The sequence below is a fragment of the Cupressus sempervirens genome, chromosome 8 (genome assembly GCF_028749045.1).
Source record: "Cupressus sempervirens isolate cs-2001-9-10 chromosome 8, ASM2874904v1, whole genome shotgun sequence".
Taxonomy (NCBI): domain Eukaryota; kingdom Viridiplantae; phylum Streptophyta; class Pinopsida; order Cupressales; family Cupressaceae; genus Cupressus; species Cupressus sempervirens.
Window position 1 is genome coordinate 703,109,775 of NC_143125.1, and position 15,260 is coordinate 703,125,034.

Below are 15,260 nucleotides of genomic sequence, written 5' to 3' on the forward strand. Positions count from 1 at the left end.
GCAATTTTTAGCATCAGAATCTAGGTAGATTCTTATGTTTTAAATTGCACAGTTAATTACATTATTTAAATAATTATATCTTCTTCGTGATAGTGAATCTAATTGTTTGTATTTCATTGCAATGAATTCTTCAATCTTGTAATTTTTGGAAAATCCTGATATGCATGTCAATTCCTTCTATGTGCAAGAAGATTAAGGGAGAACTCAATTTGAAACCCTCATTCCGTAGATGAAAGGAATTAGAATATAATTCGGGAAGGGTTTGAATTTGAAAATAAAATTCTAGGTTGAAAATTTGATTGGTTAATGATATTTTCTCTATCAGATTATGTTTGTAAATATTTATAAAAAATAAATTTAATTAAAATAAATTAAAAATTATTTTTTTATTTAAATATTATTATTGGTGGAAATTTGAAATAAAGTAAAATATGTTTTTTTACCCACTTAGGGGGGGATGTTTTAACAAGTTTTTAATTAAAAAATAAAATATGAATTGGGGAGGGGGTTTTACCAACCCCCCACTTACCTTATATTATTTAATATGTTTTAAATGTTATTTGATATGTATTAAATAATAATAAGTTTTAATTTATAAAATGTTAATGGGTTATTATTAGTGATAATTTAAATTATGTTTAAATAATCTATTATTAATAATAATTTAATTAAGTGATTTAAAATTATGATAATATTTAATGAAGTCTTAATTAAGTTATTATTAAATGATTTAGGTTCATAAATGGTGATTTATATACTTTATTAATTAATCTAATTAAATGTGAATTAATTAGGATTAATTAAATAGAAAAGTTATTTAATTAAGTTTTAAATTTATTAAATTATTATAATACTGATTTTATTAAGATCGTAGATTATTTTCTTGGGAAATCAACAAGCATTATTTTATTAATTTAAATAAATAATCATCTTGGGATTATTTTAGAAAATTGACCTAAAACCAAATAGGGATAACTTTGTAAATTATTTAAAAACAAGGATGGGTTAATTGTAGGGGTGAACTATATGACTATTTACTTGAAATGTACACTAAAAATGAAAATTGAAACCTTACTATAAACTAAAACTATGTGCTTTTAAATCAAACCCAAACTATGAAACTGTACTTTTTTATTTGTTGTCTGTGCTTTTGGGTTTCAGAGTTTGACCTAGTCTTGACCAATCTTAGGTTGTTACCAGAGGCTTGGGGGTTATGTGTTTGTGATGTCATGCTGATGTTGATCTCAATTTTGATTATTTTTACTTAACTATGGTATGTGATGGTATTCTCTTTGTTGAGTGTATTTATATTGTTATTTACTATGCTTCAGTGTTTTTATGGGATACCGAGATTTATGCTAAGGGTTATCTAACTTAACCATTTTTTAGTCTTTGATCAGTTATACTTGGGTTACTTTCTAGTTGGCTTGATGGGACTAAAGTGTTTTCTTTGATCTTGGTGATGCGATGTTTAACTTAACCATTTTGAGTTGTTGATCAGTATTATTGGGATATTATCTGGTTGCTCGTTGAGAACCAATGGATATTGTGATTTATCTTTGATGCTTTCTAGTTTCTCACAGAGAATTGATGTGATTATTATGATTATCTTTATGATGCTTCCAGTGACTTGTGTATGATTGAGGTGATTTTTTTTATATGATTATTGATTTATACTTTTATTGAGCCTAGGGTAGGTTATCTACTTGTAGTGTCAGGAAATGGCTTGCAATGGGGGTCGGGGCCCTAAGTGGCTGCCAGGGCAACTCATTGTAAGTTGTTTAATAAGTGATAACATTACACTAAATGAGAGTAAAATGAACCTAATGAGAGTTAATTGTATGTTCTCGCCCATGCCTCGAGTGCTAGTACAAACTAGGATGAGAGTAGAGAGAACACTTGGTTGTGACCTTGCATTCCGTAGTATGCCTTCTCAGTATGAGAGGATACTAGTGCCCGCATTGGAATTACTAGCGACCTGAGAGTCCTAAAGGACTACTTGAGTAACTCCAAGCATGATTCATGCGATGAAACTTGCGCGCTTACATAGTAGGTTTCTTACATATCTTGTGTACCTCTAGGTCTAGATGTTGATCTATTTTGGAAGCTTTGAGTTAGATTACTTTTAGGATTTTTTGGACTTAGAGAGTACTTGTGATATGTGATTTGATATCCTGTTTAGGACTTGAGACTATATCCTTAGCATGGCTGAAGCTTCTTGGGATGCTTGTTTATCATGTTTAGATAATGTTATTTGCTAACGCATTTCCTTATATTGATGATTAGCATGTGATAAGTGATGTTATCTACTTTATATGATCATCTTATGCTTTATTCTAGTATGTTAGATTTTCTTATGTTTATGTTGTAGCATGTTTTAGTAGTGACGTCCCTATTATGATAGTACAGACAATCTGATCGGTGGCTTGGGATGTTACGCGCAGGACATGGCTAGGGCCCATGATGGTTTATGATGCTATTGATGGTTGGGAGGAACCACACACTTAGATGTGTTTTATGATGGATAGTTGTATTTCATGTTGGATGTTCATATCTTTTATGATGGATGGATATATCATGTATGGTGGATGGTTTCATTCATTTTATTGTACTTGTATCATGGATCCGAGGAGGATATTGTAATTATATTTTTTCATATATATATATTCTTTTAGCCTTTCATGCCCTATGACATATACAGTGGATGATTGAGCATTTCAAATTTTAATTTGCCAAGAAGCATTCGGAACAAATGTATATTATGGACTTTGGACTTTCTATTATTCTTTCATGTGGATGTGATAGTCGTTAGACTTAGTATTAATTAAATTTAAATGTAATTAAACATCATGGGATCTTTAAGGAATGTAACCTATTATGTATGTTTTTAGTTGATTGTATGTTATTTCTTCTGCTACTATGTGTTTGGCGTGTGTGGTTTATCTTTCTTGTTAAAAAAAAATGTTGCCAAACTTAGTATAACTTTAGGGCATTTCTTTTGGGTCCCTTGGTAGGGCATTACAATGGTGAAAACTTGGGAGATCAATGAGAAAGTGAGTGGCTTTGATATCACTATATCCATTGGTAGAGAGGTGGGGGCTCATGGGCCTGTCTCTTCTTGCAACCTTGCTTCCATACATTAATGCAACTTCCATTGCTTCATCATCTACATCTCTGAATATCTTTTGAGGCAACAAGAACTTGTGGAATTATACCAATAACATAACAATAATTACTATGAAAGACCATATGATCATTCCTAATAGCCCTCTATTGTTCCATAATCACCTATCAAGTAAGACAATGAAACCATTTTCTTGAAAAGCTATTTCAAAATCAATGCACAATCCCTTTATTTGAGTTTAGATTCAATTGATGCTAATCTTACGTACTTGGGTTCTATTGTATTGATGAAGAATTCAAAACTCAACACCTGATGAGAGAAGTTCTAGATAGCACTATCACAGGAAGTTCCATTTCTAAAATGATCTCCAAAAGGAGTAAGCACAGGATCTCCCAGATACATTTAGATTTTTTCCAAATTACTCATGATGTCCAAAATTTTGCTATGAGTTAGATTAAGTAGAGCATTTGATAGTGGAATGTTTTAGCTTTACTATCACACTTCTTGCATAGAGAAATTTCTTGATATGGGAAGTATATTCACTCTAATGCTCATAAGAGTGATGCATTGAGCCACTTGATTTCATAATTTAAGCGTTGCGCATCTTTCATTCAGGATCTTATTAATATATGGCCCCCAATGTGCCATTTACACATTCAACATTTCATTTCTTATATCCAATTAGTCTCAAATGCAAGCGTGCACACAAAGAAATCATAATGATCAAAATCATTATAACATTGCTTTTAAAACCAAATGCCTTATCAATCTACTGAGATTAGTCGGGCCCCAAAACGGGTCCAACTAAAAAAAAGATCGAATTGAAACACCTGATAGCTCAAACTGGTCCATTTATCACCTGATACTAATATGATCCCAATTGAATCATTATTTAAAACTTTGTTTACCACTTTCTGCAAACTCCAACTTTCTACCTAGAAGCCTCTGAGACTGGCTTTAAAAACTAGCCAAAACACCTAACAGAGTCCCAAAACTTCACATTTACATTATTTGGTGCAATTATTTTTAGCCTACAAAATCTTGCCTCATGATGCCACCTAGGTCAAAACACATTGACCATAAAAGTTGCCTATTTAAAACTTCTTGCAAACAAAAATGTCAGAAAAACATAAAATGTATTTGGTTTAGGCTTTGGAAACAGGTCAAACTAACACTTAAGAGCACAAAAACAGGGGCATTAGTTCACTATCACCAAGAGAATATGGTTTTGTGAATATGGATCATGAAAAATATTTGGGTGCATTTTGTGAACCTCGCAAAGTGGGGTGCTTGGATTTTTAGGACTGGGGACATCGACAGGACTATGGTTTTTAAACAAATAGAATTAACCCGAGAAAGTGTGTAGATAAATTCATCAATATTTGAAAATTGGTACACTTAGAGAATTTTTAGAGAAGAACACAATGGTACAATCCATTTGGTTCAAGAAGTCATAGATTCAAAGTTATGACATCCAAAATAGAGGTATTGATCAATCTACACTTTATGACACTAGTAAAATTTTATAAGTTGCATTTGAAATCGCGTTTGCAAACAAGTCAAATGGATTTGTCACAGGTTCAAATCTAGAACATAGTAAGTGTCTTAACTCTAGAATGCAATTCAAAAGGAATTTTCTCTATATGGCCAATCGAGTCAAAGATATAACTGGTCAAACAGGGCTTCCAATAATTCTGAGAAATATGCATCAACATGATAATAGTAAACAACAAACTTCGAGGGGTTCAAAAACTAGTCAAAAAAAAAAAAAAAAAAATTGAAAATGGAAACATAGGTTCTTTTATATGCCTAAAAAATACTCCCAAAGTGGTGAGTCATGAAACTTAATTGGGTGCAAGATATTCAATTGCAAACTAAGCCTCTTGTCGTTGTTTGACACTTTGGTAAAAATGTAGATCTAAACATTGCTCAAAATGAAACTTCACAGGATGACTCAAAATAGAAATTTATCATTATAGGGCACACAAATATACTAAATGAAAAGTGTTAGAAACATTAAACACTTCATATGCCTTAAAATGACAGTTGGGTACATAAGCATTAAAATGCGTTTAAAGGGCTCAAATGTACTCAAAATTTTGGAATGGTACTCAAAATGGGAATGCAATTTTGAGTCCCATCAAAAAGAAAGTATCATTTCCTAGCAAGAAGTTCACTACCACAAAGAAGCTAGAGATTGTTCACACAGATCTGAGTGGTCCTTCTACAACAAGAGGATTCTATGGCGAAAGGTACTTTATGATTTTTGTTGATGATTTTTCTAGAATGATGTGTAGGGTGTGTTTTAGTGGTGAATATTCGTAATTTTGTGAATTTTAAAAAAAAAATTGCTAGTAATTTCGCTAATAATTTATGATTTAATGCAACCTAAATCACCACATTTTTATTAAATTTAGTTCTAAAATATTTTAAATCACTCAACAATTTATTTTATTAAAAAATTTAAACTCAAAGATTTGCCACAATTGGAAACATGATTAGATTTGATTCACCTGAATATTATATACTATCGAAGAAATTAAAATTAAATGACTAATAATTATCATAATTATTAGTTACTTTAGGGATATATTACCAATTTTTAGTTTTCACTACTAATTTAAAATATAATGTAATTTTTCTCATAATTTCCATGAGATTAAACATGCTCAATTTTGATTTGTAATATTCAATAACAATTAGTGAACTTCCTATTATTATTGAGATTCACCAATATTTTCTACACAAAAATTATGATTCCAAAACAATCGCCAATGTAAATAATATTTAAAATAAAAAAGAATTGAGAGATTTGCCGATAAAAATAATTTGATTTTTCAAAATAATGAAATATTCACCAATAGTTTACATCTTTTTTCGGAGGTAGGTTTCTTAAAGTTTACCCTGATGATATGGGTAGCATTTCTTATAGAAAAATCTAAAGCTTTTGAGAAGTTTAAGATATTTAAAAATAGAGTTGAGAATGAATTTGGTGTTAAGATAAAGTGTTTGAATTAGATAGAGGAGGAGAATTTACCTCAAGAGAGTTTAACATATTTTGTGAAGAGAATGGAATCAAAAGACAACTATCCTCACCTAGAACACCTGAGAAGAATGTGATTACTAAAAGCAGAAATAAATCAGTAACAGAGGCAACAAGAGTGATATTGTTTGAGAATGATGTTTATAAGACATTTTGAAGAGAAGAAACCAATACAATAGTGTACACTCTTAATAGAGTACAGATCAAAAAAGTTATGAGGAAGACACCTTATGAACTATGGTTTGGTCATTCACCATCAGTTAAGTAATTCAAAATATTTGAGAGAAAATGTTATATTAAGAGAGATGATGACATTGGTAAGTTTGATCCAAGAAGTGATGAAGGTATGTTTTTTGGCTATTCATTGAAAAGTAAGGCATACAAATGTTTTAACTATAGAACTAAGATAATAGTTGAATGCATAAATGTAAGGATTGATGAAAAGTTTGGAACTAAAGAAAATATGGTAGATTATAACTCAAATTAAGAAGAAGATAATTCTACAATTGTTAGACAAAATGCAGAAGTTTTCTTTGAGATTAACAATGATTTGCAAAATGATGTGTTGATTGTTGAGCAAAGAGGAGAGAAAAGATTTGAACCTAGAGATGAGATAAGAGTTGAGATATCAACTCCCACCCCTAACAATTATCTGACAAAGAATCTCCCTCCTGAGCAAATAATTGGAAGCAAAGACAAAGGTGCGATGACAAGAAACAGAGTAAATGAGGAGATATGTTTGATATCTCAAGTTGAACCTAAGAGTGTAGATGAAGCATATAAAGATGATCATTGGATTCAAGAAACGAAGGAATAATTAGATCAGATTGTGAAGAATGATACATGGGAGTTAGTTCTTATACCTAAAGATAGGAATATGATAGGAACCAAATGGGTGTTCATAAACAAGATGAATGAGGAAGCTGAAGTTGTGGGGAACAAGGCTAGACTTGTATGCAAGGGATATTCACAAAAAGAAGGCATCGACTATGAGGAAACATATGTACTTGTAACTAGAATGGAAGCAGTAAGGATTTTCTTGGTTTATGCAGAAAATAAGAAGTTCAAGGTTTATCAAATAGATGTTAAATCAATCTTCTTGAATGGACAACTTAAAGAAGAGGTATATATTGAGAAGCCTGAAGGTTTTCCTTTATCAAACAACAAAGATATGTTATGCAGACTAAAGAAAGCTCTATATGGTCTGAAGTAAGGACCTCAAACCTGATATGTAAGGTTGGATAGTTATTTGGCAAAGTTTGGATTTGCTAAAGATACAACAGACAATAACTTCTATTCGAAAGAAGTTGAGAATGGTTTTCTGATAATAGTAAAAAAATTTGATGACATCATATTTGGAGGTAATGATGAAGCAAATGAAAATTATTCGAAAGAAATAAATAATGATTTAGAAATAAGCATGATAGGAGAAATGAAGTTTTTCCTAGGATTCCAGATTGTGCAAAATAATGATGATATTTTCATTTCATAAGATAAGTACCTGAAAGACTTGTTGAAAAGGTTGAATTTAGAAAATTGTAAGCACATTGGTACACCTATGATAATTGGTTACAAGTTCCAACATAGATGAGACTCCTATAGTAGAGCAAAAAAAGTACAAATCCATGCTTGCAAGTTTACAATATCTGACTCACACCAGACTAAATATAGAAAATGCAGTTGGGATTGTAGCTAGATTTCAAGATGATCCCAAGGAGTATCATTTTTTAGTATTAAAGAGAATATTTAGATATTTTAAAGGAACATCTAACTATGGGATTTGGTATGATAGATCAAGTGTAATAACCTTTATTTTCATTGAGCCAAAAATTTGAATTTTATTGTGAAAATATATTTCAAATGTTTTGTATTGTTAGGATTTGTGCTTTATTTATTATTAGTTTCCAGAAAACAACCCTAGCTTGATTATTTTTCCTAGCTCAATATAAAAATCTTACCCTAGTGGATAGTTTTCTATCCTAAAGTTTTGTCCTTATCCTATTATATAAGGATGTCCTTTATGTGCAATCAATTTTCATCTTTACCCTATGTTTGTTTCAAGTGGGAGATTATATATCATTTTCAAATCATGTGATATATGCATTGCAAGGTAGGAGAATCACCAAAGGAGATGTCCTAGCCCCAGCAAATAACGACAATAGAAGATAAACAACAATTCAAGATTTGAAGCCAAGTCACAATAATTTATTCATAGATATAACTAATTACATGCAATATGTTGGGTTGTAAGGCCTTTTTGGTTATGACCAAATATGAAGCAAGTAATAGTTCTACAAGATCCCTCAAGATCCAATCCAAACCCTAGCTAGTCTAGAGCCACACTTTGATAGAAACCTCTAAGGAAGATCCAATAGGTACTCGCAAACCCACCAAGCAATCTCCTTGTTTCCCAAGCCTCAACTACTAGCCTTCTCAAAAAAATTCTCCTCTACCACCTCCTCTTCTCCAAGATGGATGAATAATGACTAAAGACTTCACCACAACCCCTACTTATAAAAATCTAAGTTGCAAGTCAACCCACTATGTTACAAATTAAATATCCCTTACATTAACTACTTGAAGAGCCACAAGTTGGCCTCCAACAGGAATTAAATACCAAATGCCTTTAAAGGATTACAATAATTATTAAATACATTAAATTTAACTACTCAAGACTCAAATAATCTAGTGGCTCGTTCACTTTTGGCAAAATAAAATAAAATACCTAAGACTCAAATAGGTCCACTCAACCCCACCAAAATTCATTAATCATGAAGGATAGCCAACTACCCCAGGATGCTCCTACATAAAACTCCCTAGGTGCAAAAAGATGTTCTTAGTAGCTGAAAGAACATCTTCTAGGATCCAACACATAAATCCCAAACTGGTTCTTCACATACATGTCCTCAAAGTCTTCAATATGTATACTCTTTTCCTTTCTCTTCTTTTGTTTCTTCAGCTCCATCCTTGGTGTTCCATAGGCTTTCTGTCTACAATAATTGTTAACCCTTTCAGAATCTACCAACTCAACTTGGCTACCAATACTCAAGTTCCTTCTACTGATCTCTTCATTCTACAAAGGAATCAAAGAATGCTTCCTACCAATTTTCTCAATATTAAACACATTCTTGACACAATCATGCACAACCTTGCAATCATACTGCCAAGGTCTACCAAGAAACACATCACAATTGTTCATGTCCACAATATCACACAACATTTGATCTTTATACTAACCAATCTAGAAATCAACAAGGCACTACTACTCCTTCACTTACAAAGCATGCTCACCTAGCGACCAAACAATAATATAAGGATAAGGATGTCTCACTCTCTTCAAACCAAGTTTCTAAACCATCTCTTTAGCAACAAGGTTAGCAATACTACCACCATCCATAATCACATTGTGGACTTTAACACTAGACTTACAATGATAACTGAACAAACTAGTCCTCAGACAAGAATCCAATGTCCTCTAACCAACCAATACTCATTGAGCCAATAAACTCTCCCCTTTGTCAGGTTCATGGTCTTCAACCTCATTCACAATAGTAGCTCTTTTGTCACCAGCCTTCTATAGACATTCATAATATCTATGTCCTTCTTCATGCCATCTAAAACAAGTACCCTTAAACTCACCTCTATCTATCCTTCTCTTCTAATCAATAGGTTTTTGTTCATCTTTTGTACTCGGTTTAGCCTTTGCCTAATAGTCCTACTTCTCCTTACCTTGAGAATTACCTTGATTTTTCCTCTACAAATTCTCCTCTGCTCTCAAAGCATATTGATAAGCATCCTCAACTGATGAAATATTCAACATGCCAACCTCATCTTGAATATTGAATCTCAAACCATTAATGTACCACGCTACCCTCTCCTTTGACAATTCTCTTTGCCTAGACTGAATAGTCAACTTGTAGAACTCCTCAGTATAATCTTTCACAGTCGTATCCTTCTACTTTAGATTCTACAACCTATTAAATAACTCAAGTTTATAATCAGCAGTAATAAACTTAGCCTTCAACTTAGTTACCATCAATCTCCATTTAGTGATCTTCAATTCACCTTCTTCTTCTCTATCTCTTTGCAGTTCCTTCCACCAAAGAGCAACATGTCCCTTCAGCTTAGTTTTGTGCCAACCTTACTCAAAGTGGATCCTTAATATCCTCAAGCTCAAAGTAGTCTTCCAATTCACCAATACGATCAATCAATTTTTTGGGATTCAAAGTACCTAAGAAATTAGAAACCTCCATCTTATGCTTAAACTTCAACTGAGATCCAGATCTAGCAGAGTGACAGACCCTATTTCCTATAGGTCTCTCCACACAATCAATTCTAGCCTCACCACTCAATCCAACAAATTCAAAGTATTCAACAGCTTGCTCATAACCATCTTTAGTACCCATATGTCAAGGTACACCACCTATAGCACTTATGATCTCAACGATCATATCACTCTTCATCAACATCATCTCAGATCTAAAGGTGGCTTTAACCTCCTCTATTTCAGATCTTTAAAAAAAATTAACCCTCTTTGAGATCCTTTCTTCCACAACATCACTAAGATCATCAATCACCCTAGGGTCTAATCTTCTTAGAGGCATTTTTCAAGATTTTCAAAAACCCTAATAAATCCACTTCACAAAACCCTTGTGCAAATTGCCTCAACTTCAACATTTGGTCTGCACACTCGGGAACAACATTCACTCTGATACTACTTGATGCAATGCAATTTAGGATAATCCCCAAAGGAGATGTCCTAGCCCCCAACAGATAACCACACAATGGAACATAAACAACAATGCAAGATTTGAAGCTAAGTCACAATAATTTTTTCATAGATATAACTAATTACATATAATGTTTCAGGTTGTAAGGCCTTCCCAATTATGGCCAAATATAAAGCAAGTAATAATTTTGCAAGATCCCTCAAGATCCAATCCAAACCCTAGCTAGTCTAGATCCACACTCTGGTATAAACCTCCAAGGAAGATCAAATGAGTACTTGCAAACCAACCAAGAAATCTCCTTGTTTCCCAAGCCTCAGCTACTAGGCTTCTCATAATTTTTCTCCTCTACTACCTCCTCTTCCCCAAGATGGATGAATAATGACTAAAGACTTCACCAAAACCCCTACTTATACCAATCTAGGCCATAAGTCAATCCAATATGCTACAAATTAAATATCCCTTAAATTAACTACTTGAAGAGCCACAAGTCAGCCTCTAATTGGAATTAAATACCAAATGCCTTTAAAGGCTTACAATAGTTATTAGATACATCAAAATTAACTACTCAAGATCCAAATAGGTCCACTCAACCCCACCAAAATCTCTTAATCATGCAAAATAGCCAACTACCCCGGGATGACCCTGTGTCATACAATCTTATGATTGGGGTTAGACATCTATTCATAAGCTTAAGATTTCCCTCTCCCAATGTTAAGATGTAATAGTTAGTGAAGGATCATAAGGGTAAAGTGTTGAGTCTCATGATCTTAAGATATGTTATATGTTCATAGCAACGTAGGTGTTTAAAATGGATTTTCTAATCTTACAATTTCCCTTTTTGTCGTGTTATCTTAAGTGTCTCATGGAAGGTTTTGAAGTAAAGTATATGATGTTATTATAAATAGGTAATCGTGTGATCATAAAAGAAAAAGTGGAGACCCACAACCATACGAGAAAAAAGAGATTGTAAGATTGCAAGGATGTAATGTGAACATATTATGGAGAGTTTTGATCTTACGATAAATGGAGATCGAGACATCTTAAAGTTTTTCAAGGAGACCTCCGAAGATTCAAAAGGTTGTGTTTGTAGGATTGTAGGAGTAGATTATGAGATGTCAGATGACATGATAAGGGAGAAATCGTATGATCATAAGGATCAATAGGATAAAGTAAGGTAGGGCCAGGCACATGAGTATAATTTTTTCTTAGACATGTGGTAGTTCATATCTTCTACTTCTATAGGGAGTAGTAGATCATAAGATCTCAAGGGTAGTCAAGAGCTTTAAAAAGTTACAAAGTAATGCTAGATTGTTAGATCGTAAAGACAAAATTTAAAGCTTCCAAAGCCATGATAAAGAAAGAATAATATCTACCATATGGTTGGGAGTCAGTGGTAGTAGTTAAAGGCAACTTCTGAAGTTATGAAGTCAGTTAATTGATTACAATCGTGAGATTATAAGGGTTTGTGAGGTGACTTCTAAAGTTATGAAAATATTGAGTTAACCATGATCATAAGATCATGAAGCAAGTGAAGGCTAGGTAAGATGCTACAAAAAGGTTTGTTAGCTTCTCAACTTAAGTTTGCAGCTTTTGAAAGTAATTTATGTTTCCAATGATTCATTCTTAATATGAAATGTGTCTCATAAGATAGTGAGGAACTTGAAGGGCCTCTCCAAAGTCATAATAAATGGTATATTGTAGGATCATAAAGACCATTTTTTAGGCTTATGATAATGCAATACGGGTTGGAATTTAAAAAGGATTGTAAGATCATAAAGCCAAAGTTCCCTGATTGAGATGATACAAAGAGCTTACTTTTCAAAGTTGATTGTAAGATCTTAAACCCTAAGTTGGACATCAAAAAGTGATTTTTTCTTTTCTATGCTAGAAAATGATAGAAATCCCATGAGCAATATAAGTTGAGTAAAGTACAAGATTTCTCAAGCTGGATAGTTATGTGGATGATCCATCTGAGGTGAAAAAAAGAACTGAATTTAAAGCTCAAGCATGCATAATATCAATGCATAAAGAAGGTTTATGAGAGTACACACAACATAAAAACATTCCATAAGATCGTAATTTGTTATCATTTGCAGAGAAAAGGGATTTCTAGGAATTGTAATTATAGATTTTTTAGTGTGAACAAATTATTGTTGTTAGAGCCAGTTGCAAAGTTTTCTAGTTTTTTACTCTAGTTTCAAGATGTTTGACAAAGAAGTTAAAGGCATTCAAGCTTCAAACATAGAAATTGCAAAAACCTCCACCGCAAAAGGGGGAAAGAGATAGAAGAAACCTAACTGGTTTGTAGAAGAATGGATCAAGTTATTCCCTAAGTGTTCAAATTCTATCTCTAAAAATGACTATAATTTAAGAGACCCTTATATATTTTTTAGAGATGCTACATGCCTTGAAGTCACTAGTTGTGAACTATTCAGATACTTATATCACAGCCGAGCTGAGAAGATCCCTATTTGCAATCCATAGAAGAAGAAGCTCACAAAGCTTATCTTTCTAGAAGTCCTTATAGATGTAGATTTATTGAAGGCCCTTCTAAAATCATATAATCCGGCCACTAAATCATTCCATAGGTGGGATGAAACCATTCTATTTACACTAGACTATGCTTCTTTCATAGAATCTTTTGGATTGGATGGTGTGATAAGTGAATCAGTAGACCTGGTTGACCTACAAGAGAAATTTAAAAGAGACACCAAGGATTACATAGGAAAGTCTGTTGGTATTTCAAAACTACCAAGAAACAAAATGCTTGGTACCAGGATAATGAAGAACAAATCAATCTAAGGGTTAGCTATTTCATATGTTCAACTAAGAAATCTTTAGTACTAGACCCAAATTCAACAAAATCACAAGGATTTTCTACTCTTTAGGTTCTACAAAACTAAGGTGGGTGCACCTGAGGGATAAAAGGGATGACAACTTGATATTATCTTTATACTTCATTCACGTACTAATATTCTTTTACAATACTTATCACCTATAGCAGATATTTGGCTACAATTTTTAGATTTATAGATAATTCTGGGTTACAAAAGCTTACTACAACACATAGAGATTAAATACAAACAAGTGTTGACTAGCTATTAAATTCTTCATACATTAAAATAAAATTGACTTGATTTTTGATACTTTGCTAGATGCAACCTATGATCTCTTCATATGAAAACTAAATAAATGATCAATGCCTCATCCATTGGCATTCAGAGTCTACCCAACAATTTTGACCTAATCAATTGCATTACAATCATTTTTATTAGCAATTTACCCTAAACCTCATTCTTATGCATATCCTCCTTACTGACTGGAAATCCTATCACCTTACTAAAGCATTTACTTAATTCTTTGAATTAAAAGCAATAGAAAACTAATATACAACCTATCCAAGTTGTATTAAATTGAATAAGCCTTGCTAATCCAATCTCAAGATAACTAACTAATAAAAATGGAGACAAGATTCAGAGAATATAGATATGGGTGTAACTCTCCTTTGTATTAATTTTCATTGAAAATCACACATCACTGATGTAAACTCAAAACAATTATGGACATGACAACATTATCCTTTAATGTTAATGTATTCTCAAATTTGCAGAGAAGAATACATCAAGAATATTGGACCGAATGTAAGCCTAGCTTAATACTACAAGTCACATAAGAGTGATGACCCTTTCTCTAGCTTTGGGATCTCATTTATATATCATGAGATGCAACAAGCTTCAGGATTAGAGAAGAATGAAAACTGTCCTTAAGACTGAAAGATATTACATACAAAAGGTTATTGTCATAATAAGACAAAAAATTGTGCAATAAAATGTCTACATCATGAATCTTCTTTTTGTGGGGAAAATTCTATTGCATCTTCTTGTTGACGTTGTTTTTCCAATTGTGAAAAAACTTGATTTGCACATGAGGTGGCCAGTTTCGATATTTGGAAACTTAATAGAACTCATGGATCTCCCTCCAAGTCATCATGAACTAACAAACCAATAGTTACAATTGGTTTGTTCGCTGCCACATGATCAATTTGACTAACTACCTTAGTTTTTGAAACCAATTGATCTTCTTTTCTTTCCTCTAGTGCCTCTATTATTTGTAATTCATTTGGGTCCATGCCACTTTCATCGGTTTCCTCAGCTATTAGTTGATTTTAATGGGAAAGATTTGCCATCCATTTGTTGAACATTGAGTCATCTAGCCAATTAAAATTCAATATTTTGTGCTACTTCTTCATAACATCTTCTCCCAGTTTATTAATTTCATCAAACTCCCTTTTAAAAGAATCAAAGGATATCTAAAGTTTAACAACTTCTTCAATTTTTTTTGCAAACCATATGTGGCCCTTTTC